This window comes from Neophocaena asiaeorientalis, unplaced genomic scaffold, assembly GCF_003031525.2.
Source record: "Neophocaena asiaeorientalis asiaeorientalis breed wild unplaced genomic scaffold, Neophocaena_asiaeorientalis_V1.1 scaffold276, whole genome shotgun sequence".
Lineage (NCBI taxonomy): Eukaryota > Metazoa > Chordata > Mammalia > Artiodactyla > Phocoenidae > Neophocaena > Neophocaena asiaeorientalis.
In genome coordinates, this window is record NW_020173725.1 from 791,095 (window position 1) to 805,955 (window position 14,861).

General features: G+C 38.4%; 1 protein-coding gene across 3 annotated transcripts in view; it reads right to left on the reverse strand.

Annotated features, from left to right (window-relative positions):
* The window catches only part of PIK3CB (phosphatidylinositol-4,5-bisphosphate 3-kinase catalytic subunit beta), a 180,484-nt gene that overhangs the window by 122,056 nt on the left and 43,567 nt on the right, over positions 1-14,861 (reverse strand). For 2 of the 3 annotated variants that reach the window (XM_024750731.1, XM_024750732.1), the window contains exon 2: positions 12,309-12,413. The gene's annotated coding sequence lies outside the window, so the exon portion shown is untranslated. Of the gene's footprint in view, positions 1-12,308; positions 12,418-14,861 lie in introns of those variants that run through there. The other variant, XM_024750733.1, reaches the window with a different exon arrangement.

Sequence of the window (14,861 nt, forward strand, 5' to 3'; positions counted from 1 at the left end):
CATTTTGTCTGTGTGGTGTTATCACATTGACTGATTTACAAATGTGGACCATCTTGCACACCTGAAATACATCCCACTTAATCATGGTGTATGATTCTTTTAACATACTGCTGAATTTGATTTGTTAATATTTTGTTGAGGACTTCTGCATCTATGTTCATTAGGGATACTGGCCTGTAATTTTCCTTTGTTGTGGTGTCCTTGTCTGGTTTTGGTATCAGGGTAATGCTGACCTCATAATATGAGTTTGGAAGTGTTCTTCTTCTTCTATTTTTTGGAAGAATTTGAGAAAGACTGGTAATTCTTCTTTATATGTTTGGTAGAATTCACCAGTGAAGCTACCTGGTCCTGAACTTTTGTTTGTTGAGAGGTTTTTGTTACAGATCAATCTCTTTACTAGTAATCAGTCTGTTTAGATTTTCTATTTCTTCATCAAGTCTTGGAAGGTTGTATGTTTCTGAAATTTTATCCATTTATTTTAGGCTGTCTAATTTTTAAGTAAAAGCTACCATTAGAGGTCCATTTGACTTCACGTCTCAGCTTCAAAACTGACATCATGTGGAAACTGAGGGAATACTCTCAAGGAATTTTAAAATGTATTGGTTAAAACATTCGCAATGAAAGAGAGCTTTAAGAATCCAAATTATCTAACAGAACATGGAAAACTAACTCAAAAAGACTTATAATTACATGATAAAGAGTCTTGCCTGATGACCTGCGATGAATTTAAAACAAGCCCCCCAATTCTTTTACCTTCCTCCTATTAAGAAGCGAGGGCTATGTTCCCTCCCCTTGAATCTGAATTTGGTGACTGCTTGACCAATTAAATAAAGCAGAGGTAATACACTAGTAGACCCAGGTTTAAGAAACTGGCAGCTTCCACTTGTTATCTATTCCAACATTTGTTTGTGAGATGCTCATTTTAAGAGCCATATATAGGTGTTTTGACCAACCCCAAATGACTGCCAGCACCAACAGCCAGACTTCTTAGTGACTAGGCCTTTACAACTCTGACCCTCAGACTTTGAGTTTCTCCATCTGAGGCCCAGACATCATGAACCAGAGACAAGCTTACCCTGCTGTGCCCTGTTCAAGTTCTTGACCACAGTGCAAAGGCATAACAAAATGGATGTTTTACATCACTAAGTTTCGTGATAGTTTGTTACAGCAATAGATAATTGGATATACTAGGTTAAGAGAATAAATTATACTACAACCAAGAATTGATTCATTTGTTTCTTTTTTTTTTTAATAAATTTATTTATTTATTTATTTTTGTCTGTGTTGGGTCTTCGTTGCTGCCTGCAGGCATTCTCTAGTTGCTGTGCGTGGGCTTCTCATTGCGGTGGCTTCTCTTGTTGCAGAGCACGGGTTCTAGGTGCACGGGCTGCAGTAGTTGTGCCTCATGGGCTCTAGAGCGCAGGCTCAGTAGTTGTGGTGCACGAGCTTAGTTGCTCCGTGGCATGTGGGATCTTCCCAGACCAGGGCTCAAATCCGTGTCCCCTGCATTGGCAGGTGGATTCTTAACCACTGCGCCACCAGGGAAGCCCTCATTTGTTTCTTTAAACACACACACACACACACACACACACACACACTTCCTTAAATACATATTTTTCTCAACGGCATTTCTCATAAGAAATCTTTTCTACTTATATACAAATAGCTTCATTATATTAGCAAATAAGTTAACCTCTGAAATTATAATCACTCAGACCAAAATCCTATTGATATTTAAATGGAACTGAGAAATAAAAGCTAAAATTAAATTACCAGTTATAATCTTGTCTAGTAATCTAGTGTCATTTCCCTCAAAAAAGGAGGTATATTTCCATTACTCAACTTTGATCTATCAAACTTCAGTTACAAAAACTATGAAGACAATTTTCTTGAAATCATAACTACTGAAAAGTAGAATCCAAATTTATGAACAAACTGATACAAGCTCTAGTCAGCTTCCTTAATTAGATGTTTGTATGTAAAATTCTTATGTTTTCCAAAGAAAATATAGAATATTTAAACAAGTTCTTAATTTAATATTTCAAAACCAACTAATACATTTGTCTACAACCTGGCATGAACACATAACCTCAGAATTATTTCATTTCCCATAATAAGCTTCCATTCACTATAGGACCATGATGAGGTTTGTACCCAGGACCTGGATAAAGTTATAGAACTATAAGCAGCCTGGCTGTGATAACAAGGAACGAACAGTGATGAAAAGCAGCTTTATCACCTCATATTCCTTAAAATCTGCATTAAAAGAAGGTGAATGTAGGGACTTCCCTGATGGCACAGTGGATAAGACTCCACGCTCCCAATGCAGGGGGCCTGGGTTCAACCCCTGGTCAGGGAACTAACTAGATCCCACACGCATGCTGCAACCAGGAGTTCAAATGCCGCAACTAAGGAGCCAACGAGCCGCTTAAACTAAGGAGCCTGCCTGCCACAACTAAAGAGCTGGTGAGCCACAACTAAGAGGCCCTGGAGCCGCAACTAAGGAGCCCGTCGGCCACAACTAAGACCCAGTGCAACCAAATAAATAAGGAAGGTGAATGGAGACACAATGGAAACACTTTCCTTGTGCCTTTTAATGTGAATCACTAAGGAAGTAGGATGTGTGTGTTATAAATCTTCTGAGTACAGATCTTTTATTTTATACATTAAGAACTAAGACCTACAGAAATAAGATGACTTTCTGAAGACCATTGTGGTAGAGACTGCTTATCTCCTTCCACAGTTATGGGACTGTGGCGGTGCACTTGGCACACTAGATATTCCAACCTCCTGTGCAGTAAGAATGATCATATACTAAGTTCTCTCCAGTGGAATGTTGAGTGGAAATGACCTGTGTCACTTCAGGTTAGAGCGTTTAAGAAAGTCTGTACGCCACCTACACCTTCTCTTTCCTCTTTCACTGGTCACAGAGGAAGAAACAGTCATGAGACGAAAGAAACCACCTGGAATAGAACCACCTACCAAAGAGGACCATCCACTTTGGACTGTTCCATGAGTAAGAAATAAACATCTATTATGTTTGAGATACTATTCATTTTCAGTCTGTTACAGCAATTTGATCTTCACTAGTTTAGTCAAACACATAGTTTAGGTAGCTGCAAGACCGTGATTAAAAATCACATATGAGGGCTTCCCTGGTGGCGCAGTGGTTGAGAGTCTGCCTGCCAATGCAGGGGACACGGGTTCGTGCCCCGGTCCGGGAGTATCCCACATGCCGTGGAGCGGCTGGGCCCGTGAGCCGTGGCCACTGAGCCTGCGCGTCTGGAGCCTGTGCTCCGCAACGGGAGAGGCCACAACAGTGAGAGGCCCGCGTACCGCAAAAAAAAAAAAAAATTCCATTAGTGGACTTCCCTGGTGGCAGAGTGGTTAAGAATCCTCCTGCCAATGCAGGGGACACAGGTTCCATCCCTCGTCCGGGAAGATCCTACATGTCGTGGAGCAACTAAGCCCAGTGCCACAACTACTGAGCCGCACACCTAGAGCCCGCGCTCCACAACAAGAGAAGCCACAGCAATGAGAAGCCTACGCACAGCAACAAAGAGTAGCCCCTGCTCACTGCAACTAGAGAAAGCCCGCACACAGCAACAAAGACACAATGCAGCCAAAAATAAATAAAATTAGAAAAAAAAAATTCCATTACTAGGTATACATCCTAGGAAAACTCTTATCCAAGGCTGTCACACGTACATGGGTATTCAATGTGAAATTTTTCACAGTCTCCAAAAACTAGACACAACCTAAATGTGCATTAATAGAATGGATCAATAAATTATATGTTTTACAATACAGGAAATTAATACAGCTATACACATCACCATGAATGAACCGTACTAACAATGTAAAATCAAAAAAAGAATATTTGATGCCATTTACTTAAACATAAACATAAAGTCAAATATTGTTCAGAGATGCAAACAGATATGGTAAAGTTATAAAGAAAAGCTTAAGAAAATAACAAAAAAATTCAGCAAAGTATAGCTTGGGGAGAGGGAGGGAGATACGATCAAAGAAGGCACTTATTACTGATCTGGCTGTTATGCAGAGTTGTTCATTTTTCATCATTCTTTAAACTATAAATTTAAGTTCTCATGTGCTCTTCTGTATAGATGCTAAATTTCACACTTTTTAAAAATGGATTAACAGCAATAACAGATGTAAAGCCCCTCGGCAGCATCTGGCATGGAGAATCCATTTGATGGGAACCCACTCCCCATTTTACTGTGACTATGACCTCAGTGTTACTGATAAACCTAAGTTCTAGATTTTTGCTATCACCCACAGTTGCTTCTTCTCCTCTATTCCTACCTAAGAATCCTGACCGTCCTCATGCCCCTAACTACTTCTCCTTATCACCTTTGTCTTTAACTCTGGATTCTAGGAGGGAAGTGACATTAGCATCTACAGCAAGGAATCGTGATCCTGTTCATCTCCATTCCTGCCACCCTTGCTGAAACCTAGAGAGTGAGTTCCTGAATGACAGTTACAGGCTCTTTCATCTTTGCAGTTCTTTCTGCACAGTGCTTGATACAGGACCTCAGTAACTATCTGCTGATTGATGGATAAATAAATACATTACAGAGCTAAGCTACTAGTGAAAATAAGATTAAAGTTTAAAATCAGGCTGGTGCTTCCTCATGTTCTCTAAGCCCTTTCACAGTTTTAAAGACTCTCTTGGCTGCTCAGGAACAACAGAAAGACAATTCCAAAGTTGCTTTAAAATCCCTGCCCACAAAAACAGTAGATGTGTAGTCATCAACTGTATATAATAATCTCCATTCATTAATAATTCTTAAAACTCTGAATAAAAAATTTAGATCCTTCTTCAAAGTAACAAAAATGATTTTCCATTTCAATTTTTACAATTATAATTTACTATTATTTTATTTTAAAAATTACATTTAAAATGTACTCTATGTATAATGCATAAAACTAGTTCATCCTCTACATAAACAAAACGATGATATTTGATAACATGTGACTGTTTAGCAAGTTCTTATATTGGAAAATTGTACTGAGATCAACAAGGCAGCCATTTATATTGCCTTTTATACACTACTTCCCCTGTCATGTGGCAGTCAAAAGGCTAAGTGAGATGCTTACAGCAAAGAAAACAGTTTTGAAAGGTCATGCTACACAGATAGCCAGAATTTCTTTCACAATATCCTTACTGTCTGTGGTAGACTATATGACAATCTAACCACAGTTATTTTCTGAGTAAAAGCAAAAAGCATGTTATCAAAGAACCAGAAACAGTAGGCACTCAACAATATAATCTTTATGAACATTTTTCTAATGCAGAAACATCCAGTGCATATTAAAGAAAAAGAATCCTGAGTCAAAGACAAAGAACTGGGGGAAGAGGAACTAGTAAAATCTGGAAGGCAAGTTTAAACCACTCAGTTTATTCATAATATTCATATAACATGATAAGAAGCTTCTACAGTAAACTTTTTCAAATTAAAACATGTGATTTACCAAGGAAAAACGTAACTATAACAATATTGAAGCATGAATATGATCTATTTCAAAATTTCCAAATCTTAATGACAATTGCAAACAAGGTACAAAGCTTCAAAATCCTCTCTGCAGGAGCTGTAATCCCATCAGCACTTTTTTTTTCCCTTAGTAACTTTTATCAGTCTATTATCCATCTGAACAAGTAATGTCTTTTCCCAACTGTTACACAGACAGTGTGTCAGTCAACAGCATGATGAAAATTTCTCCACCTCCTTATAAAATTTCCAATTTTCAAGTGTATCCTTTGGGGGGAAAAAAGCATTCTAACTCATTTAATCATCTTGTCCTATCCTGGGAGATCATAGTTATTCCTGCCCAGTAATCAAAACACATAGCTTTCTCCTAAGCCAAGTGAAGGTACTTGGTACATTAAACACCACAGCCAGGTTACATAGACAGAATAACCGTAAGTTTTTGGCAATGAATTCTTTTCAAGGGTCCATAATTTTAATTCCTGTGAGGATCTCTCACTAAAATTTAACCAGGTAACAACTTTCTTTACCAGTTCTGACCTTATAGCAGAGCATGAGGATGTGTTAATTCTAAACCTACTAGAAAATGATCTAAGATAAACCTTCTTTTAAGGAAATAAATATACGTAAAACATTCCACTGTTCAAAACCAAAAACAAACTATAAACCAAATCCAGGCAAAGATATGGAGAAATTATAACCCTTGTATGTTACTGGTGGGAATGTAAAATGGTGCAACCACTGTGGAAGAAAATATAGCAGTTCTTAAAATATTTAAACAAAATTACCAAATGATCCAGCAATTCTACTTCTGGGTATATATCCAAAAGAATTAAAAGCAGGGAGGAAGTCACACAGGTATTTGTACACCCACGTGCATAGCAGTATTATTAACAATAGCCATAAGGTGGAAACAACTCAAATTTCCCTCAATAGATGGGTGGATAAACAAAATATGGTATGAACATACAATGGAATATTATTCAGCCTTAAAAAGGACACTGTGATACACGCTACAACACAGATGAACCTTGAGGACATTATGCTAAGTGAAATAAACCAGCCATGAAAGAACAAACATTGTATGATTCCATTTATACAAGCTACTCAGAATAGGCAAATTCACAGAAACAGAAAGTAGAATAATGGTTATCAGGGATTGGGCTGATAAAAAAGTTGTGGAGAGGGATAGTGGTGATGGTTGCACAACACTGTGAATATATTTATGCCAGGGAACTGTACATTTAAAAACCGTTAGGGACTTCCCTGGTGGCGCAGTGGTTAAACAGTCTGCCTGTCAATGCAGGGGACATGGGTTTGATCCCTGGTCCAGGAAGATCCCACATGCTGCAGAGCAATTAAGCCCATGCGCCACAACTACTGAGCCTGTGCTCTAGAGCCCGCGAACCACAACTACTAAGCCCGCGTGCTGCAACTACTGAAGCCCGCGTGCCTAGAGCCCGTGCTCTGCAGCAAGAGAAGCCACCGCAATGAGAAGCCCACATACTACAACAAAGAGTAGCCCCCACTCACCACAACTAGAGAAAGCCCGTGCGCAGCAACAAAGACCCAATGCAGCCAAAAAATTAAAATAAAAATAAAAAATAAGTAAAATAAAAAAAAAAACAGTTAAAATGGTCAATGTTCAGGAAGAACACATTGAGCTCTTTCCAAATGCCCACATTTGTACATATCCCAAATTTAATGATTCCTTCATTTATGAAATTTATAAAGTTCCTTCATTACTTATTTCAGAGGGAAGTTACTGATAGGATGAAATATGATGATAAAATAAGAACAATAAGGTCACACAGAGTTGTAGATGCTTAACATTTATTTAAGCTCACTCATGCTGAGTACTTGTCACGATGCACTCGTAATAAATGCCATTTTACTGGGACACAATTTGGAATCATGTGTTTTGGAGCTCACAGAGGATCTTTGAATATGTTAAATCTGAAAATGTCAAGGGTGAGGCTAATGTATTTTTACTTCACTAGCTTTAGGCAGCTAAGGAACACTGGATTTAGAGACAATTCGGAGTTCTATAGCTGTGGGGGGTTTTTTCTTAGTATTCAATGTCAATGAGCAAAGTAACCAGACCTCTTCCTTCAATTTAGAGGAAAAAGTCTTTATTTTATTTTCTGGCTGCACTACGTGGCTTGCGGGATCTTAGTTCCCTCACCAGGGATTGAACCTGGGCCCTCGGCAGTGAAAGCTCGGAGTCCTAACCACTGGACTTCCAGGGAATTCCCAGGGAGAGGTCTTTAACTGATCATGAGTGTTGCTTCTATACTCCTGACACCATCTCTCAATCAATGATGTGATTTGGAAATCCCCTTTTTATTAAAGTTTTGTAAAAGGAAGTACTCTTGGGTATTTCATTTCTCAATTTACAGATAGAAGCAACAGCAAGAGAAGGCCCCCTTGACAAGCTGAAATGAGTCAACTTATTCTTTCAATCCATCTCAGTCGTATATCTGCTTTGAGTAAAGAAAAGTGAGCAATACTGTGCAGATGAAACTGAACATTCAGATGCTTTGTACGCATGAAGAAGCTTACCTAATTCATGTATAGCAAGTGTTAACTTAGCATAAAAAAATAAAGTCAAACTGGTCAATTTTGTTATGCACACTTTACAATTTTAAAAAGCCCGGGGCTTCCCTGGTGGCGCAGTGGTTGGGAGTCTGCCTGCCGATGCAGGGGACACGGGTTCGTGCCCCGGTCTGGGAAGATCCCACATGCCGGGGAGCGGCTGGGCCCGTGAGCCATGGCTGCTGAGCCTGCGCGTCTGGAGCCTGTGCTCCGCAACGGGAGAGGCCACAACAGTGAGAGGCTGGCGTACCACAAAAAAAAAAAAGCCCAAATCCAGGGACTTCCCTGATGGTCCGGTGGTTAAGACTCCACGCTCCAAATGCAGGGGGCCAGGGTTCGATCCCTGATCGGGGAACTAGATCCCACATGCTGCAAGTAAAAGATCCCGCATGCTGCAACTAAGACCCGGCGCAGCCAGATAGATAGATAGATAGATATTTTTTTTAATTAATTAATTAATTTTAAAAAACCCAAATCAAAATAAACTTAATTATCAGGAACTACAAGGCCTTCGTGCATCCAATCCACCTTTCTCTACTCTTCCTACTTCCCTGTGGGATTAAAAACTCTGTTTTATTGTACATCCCCTTCTCTTATCATTGCCTCAGACACTTCAAACATCTGGCCTCACGGTTAGCCACAAGCTACACTGCTCAGCCACAGCCTTGCCTTTCACCCCTCCTGTACCCTCATCCCTGGATCTGCACCTCCACCATCAAAAAGAAGAACACCCAAAGTCTACAACCTGACTCTAGCTCTTCTACCTTCACAATGTCAGCTTCTACTTCCTCCTGCCTCACTTACTCCATTCCAGTCACACTGGCCCTCTTACTGCTCCTAGAACACATCAAGTACAGTCCATCCTCAGCTCCCCCACCCCTAAGCCAAATATCTACCTGGTCTGCTCCCTTAACTTCACTTAGAGCTGTGAGCCCAAATGTCACCTAATTAGAGAGGGTTTCCCTAATCACACCTTATAAAACAGTAAGCCTACCCTTCCCCCGTCAATATCTACCTTTCCCTAATACATTTCCCTAATATATTTTTAATGGTACTGATTACCATCCAACACAGTATATATTTACTTACTGTTTATCTTTCCCACCCTCATTAGAACATCAATTCCATGAGAAAGGAGCCTCTGTTTTTGTTGACTGTCATAACCCCAGCAGCTAGCACAGTTCTTGGTATATTAGGAGGTGAATATATTATCAATAAATATGTGTTGAACCAATCATGGCCTCCAATCCCTTGTGCATTACCTTTTACCAAGCCTATATCTCCATAGACAGTTATTCCAACCACCAATGCCAAATTTCTCATTTCCATCTTAAAGGTTATGCTAGCTAAATTCACAGTGCCTGCCATGTCAAGTTGTTTATGTTGAACTAGCCTTTATGATTGGTCAACAATCCTTTCTATCCTATCCTGGTGATCATATTAAGTTCCTCCACCATGGTCTCTGACCTGGTCAATTCTAACAGTCTCTTAACTGATCTCCTTGCTTTTCCTGTACTCCTATAGCCCATCTTTAATAAAGCAGCCAGAGGAATCTTTAAAACATGTATCATATCATGACACTCTTCTGTGTAAAACCTTTCCTTAAAAGGTTTCCTTGAGTCTAAACTCTTTACCATGGCCATAGGAACCAACATGGCCTGGCCCTGCCTACTTCTTTAACTTCATCTCATGACTCTATGGTTCTCATCCACTCTGTTCCAGAACACTGGCTTTCTTTCCATTCTTCAAATACATCAAGCTCATTTCTACCTTGAGATTTTCATGCTAGCTTTATTTTCAAGTGACTGAATCCTTGTCTTTCATACCTTACCTTAAAGTCACCTCCTCAGAAGTAGCCAATAAGTCACTTTATCAACTGCCCTCCTCAGATCACATTACAATTTGGTATTTTTATTGTTCGTTTCAACGATCGGCTTCATGAGAAAACTTATCAGGACTTCCCTGGTGGCGCAGTGGTTAAGCCTCCACGCTCCCAATGCAGGCGGCCCGGCTTCAATCCCTGGTCCGGGAACTAGATCCCACATGCGTGCCGCAACTAAGAGTTCACATGCCACAACTAAGGAGCCAGCGAGCTGCAACTAAGACCCAACTCAACAAAATAAATAAATAAAAACACACCTGGCACAAAGCAGGTGTTCAATGAATATCTGCTGAAGTTGGAAATTACCCTATAACATTTTTCCTAAATGTTTTCTCCTTCCAGAATCCCAACCCCACCACTGATTAACGATTTGCCTTGTAGATAACCTCAATCCCCATCTTATTTTGAAAAGCAGGATAAGAAATTCTACAGTTTTCTTCCTCTTTGCCTAAAAACTCCTTGATTCATCCTCTCTTCCCTTCCTCTGGTTTCTAAGCAGAATGGCTGCTACTCTTTCGTAAGAGTTAAGCCCTTTGTCCAGGTCCTTGATCTCAAACCTTCTTACCTCCTTCAGGCAATTAATCACTCTAATATTTAAACTATTCTACAATATTTAAACTACTCTGATGGATCATTCCCTTTCACGTAAAATATACCAAGTGCTAATGCTAAAATATCTTCTATGTGGCTAACTCTTCAAAATGATCACTGTCTCATTTCTTGCACAAACTTCTTGAAAAACATTCTATTTTATACTTCACGCTTTTTTGTATTTTGTAAAACCATTTACTTAACCTCTTATAATTCATCCTGGTCTACTCAATCTGTTCTCTCAGTTATCAAGAAACTCTTAATAATTATTATCTTATTTTATTACATAATGAACCTAATAATTATTATTAGGTTATATTAATGCCCTAGAGGGGTTCTTGAATTTAATTAAATTTAATGCCCTTCTAGGGTATTAAAATCCTTAATCTTTCTAAGCATCTCATCCCTCTCAAGAACCTCTCCTTGAAATTCTTTATTATGCTTCAAAGAAAGACACAATACCTTCATACCTTTCCTCTTATTTTTCCTCTACTGATTCTTTTTAACAACATTTAAAGTTCTGTGCTTTACCTTTTTCTCTCTGCTAGGATACTGGAAATGTTATCTACTTCCACAGCTTAAACTCTATGCGAATTGCTCCAAAATCTGTATCTTCGGGCCCTAAATTGTCTTTTTTCTAAATTTTAGTCTCATATTTCCACATTTAAGGAGATATTCTGAAAGTTCGACCTGTACCTCCAAAATCAAAATGTGTCTCACAGAATTCATATGTTATAGTCCCATCTACTTGACCCCTAATAACCAGTCTTTCCTTGTGGTTTCCTTACTTATGTTATGGTACCATCATACTTCTAGCCACTCAAAATCTTGGATTCATATATATGATTTCTTTCTTCCATATTCCCTGCCAAATCTACCTTTGAAATCTATCCTGCCAAATGAACTCACAGACAACCAGCTTCCACTCCCACCACTCATTCAGGTAGTCATTATTTCACTTTTGCATCACTTATCACAGTGACAAGTGCCACTAAGCACCTAACTTGCCTGCTGGACTATCAGCCCAGTCTAACACACAAGTTAACATTCCCCTGGCAGGGAATATCTGCCCTCGTTAACAGTATAACTAGGGTAGACCATGTAATTTATCATACAGAAGACAAGAGTAAAAAATGGCATAAGATAGTTCAGCAATTACACAATGTTTTATGTCAATTATATCTAAATAAAGTTGGAGAAAAAATATTTGGGCATTACATTATCTACAAGAGGTTTAAACAAAGATATATATTGTCACACTATAACTCCAGTGCTTGGGGAAATGACTGCTGCATCCTAAGTACATATCATATATTGGTTTAATAAATCACTTTAGAGCTAAAATATTCACTTTATCACCTTCTCTTCACTCTTTGCTCTACTGCAAACTTATTTTCAGCCACAAACATTGTCCTGAAATGGCCTCTGCTGGGGTCAGCAATGACCTCCTAACTGCCAAATCCAAAAGGCTCTCAGTTTTCAATTAACCTCTCTAAAAAGCTTTAAACACTACTGACCCCTCCTCTCTCCTTCATGAAGTTGGGTTTAATCTGTGGTAAACATAATCCTAAGTATCTGAATATCTTAAAACAAGGCCTAGGACTTCCTTCCCATCCCCACCCCAGAATAACTAAAAGATTTAGGATCTAAGCAAGATTCACATCTTCCTTCCATACTTAACTTCTGAAAAAATGATATAAGTAATTAAAGATACGAAATTGGATACTTACCTTGAAATGATAACCCCCATTTCAGTCTTTTAGGAAAACAGATGGCATTACTTATTTTTTAAAAGTGAAGTTTTCATGGAAGACTTTTTCAGATTAGAAGATATGCTGCCAAAAAGGGTGAAGATAAAAGATATTAACACCTAAATGGACTAAATTAAAAATAATTTTACTACTTATATGACATAATTGCTTATAACTGTATTTTTAAATATGGGGAAAATATAGAAAACACATGAACCACGATATTTAAGTTACAGAACATTACAGCTGAAAGGGAGTTAAGTGGACGTCCTGTGCAACTATCTGGATTCTCTTATGTGGATTACCTCCTCTTTCTTGAAAACTTTTCTGTAATATGCTAGTTTTCTTTCTATTTCCCAACCCATTCCTCCAACTGGATCATAAGCTGCTAACCATGAGTAGCTTATTTCATTTTTCCCCTTTTCTTCTTTAATGTAATATTTGACACACACAAAATATATGGAAAGATGAATGTAAGCAAGCATTAAGATGAACACTGTAAATTGTAAATCACCATGCCACATAAGAACATCAGTAACATTACCTACATGCTCCTCTCCTCCCAACCTTTATCCTAAATATTTATTATTCCACTACTTTTTAAAACATACTTTGTCACATATGTATTATGTCATTAAACAATATTTTGTTTAGTTCTGTGTCCCCTGCTCCCTTTTTCAGCTTGATAACTTGGTATGCTAAGTTATCACAGCATACCAAGTCTTCAGGGACTTGAATTTTTTCACTCAATATTTTTCTAAGCTTTATCCATGTTACATTTTCATTGCTCTATATGGTATTTCACTATATAAATATGCCACAGTGTATTTATCTACTCTGTTGACAAACATTTGGATGGTTTAGTTTTTTGCTTTTATCAACATTACTATGCACGTCTCCAGGTACACTTACAGAAGAATTTCTTAAGGGTTAGGCTTTAAACCTAGAAGTGGAAAATTGGTGAGTTATACATAGGACATCCAAATTCCCAAGTTTACCAAAAATGCCAACATGTCTTCAACTGAATCACCTTACCAATTCTCCAGCAGTATATGAATCGCTAACACATCTTCTCCAATACCTGGTAGAGTCAGATTTCTTAATTTGTAGCAATACAGAACACATAAAATTGCATCACACTGTAATCTGTTTGTACTTGATTAGGTTGAAGATCTAATAAGGTTGAAGACCTTTTCACAAGTTTATTAATGATCCATGTTTGTTTCTGCATTCCTTTGTTCACAGTTTTTAGGCAATTTTATTGGATTGTCTTTTTCTTATGAAATAATATGCTTTGTATATTCAGGACCAGGACTGGCTACATAATTTGCAGTGCCCAGTACAAAATAAAAAAGCAGGGCCACTTATTCAAAAATTAATTTCAAGACAGTAACAGCTTAGCGTTAAAATACGTGTGGGGCCCTGTATGACTGCACAGGTTGTACATCCATAAAGGTGGCCCTGTTCAGGACACTAATTCTCTATTACATATATTACAATTTTCCTCCCAAGTTTGTGCTTTATCTTTTCATCTTCCTTACGGTGTTTTTAGATGGACATTAATTTTAATGTAGTCAAAAATATCAATCATTTTTTGAGTCAGTTTTCTGGTTCACTGAGAAAATCCTATAGCCTTCATAAAACTTTATGGCTTTGCCTTTTCATCTGAGCCCTAATTCATGAGTGCTTTCCAAGGATCAGTGAGCTCACAGCTCTCTCCTCTCAGCCATTATGCCCCATTCTTCACAAACAACATTTCAGGACTTTATGACCTTTGTGATAGTTGCGTCCTAGTCATTATCATTGAATTCATTTCTGGGCAAGCCCACTCAGGTTGGATTGGAGGGACTTCCCTGGTGGTCCAGTGGTTAAGAATCCGCCTTTCCAATGCAGGGGACGCGGGTTGGATCCCTGGTCAGGGAACTAAGATCCCACATGCCAGCGTGCTGCAACTACTGAGCCCGCATGCTCTGCTGCCCGTTCACCACAACAAAGAGCCCACACACCTCCCACGTGCCGCAACTAAGACCAACGCAGCCAAACAAATTAATTTTAAAAAACCAAATTGGACTGGAACTTGTGCCACATGCCAAGTCTGGAATTGTTCACATTTGTCAGTAATACTCCAAGTCACAAATTTTAATAAAAAATTTCAACCATCTGGTTAGAACATTTTACGTTTAAAAAAAAGGGAGAAAAGGCTGAAAAATCTTCAAGTTTCATTAAATTAGCAGGAATCAAAGGAGAGCATGATTGTTGTTATTAAAGTTGAAAATCTTTTTCATTTGGAACCTTCAAAATAAAATTTGGCTAAGAAGCAAATAATTTAATTCTAGTCTTGGCTTCTTTTCTTTTGAAATAAGGTCAATAATATGCTTTTAAAGTGAAAGGAATGTTATAAAACAAATTTTAGAATGATGTCAAAGTGTATCAGACTGTTTATTTTCCCAAAAGTAAGGTAATTAGTCAACTCAAAAATAACCAATTTGCTGGTACAGGATGTTGACAGCTGAGGAGGCTGTGGGGGGGGGG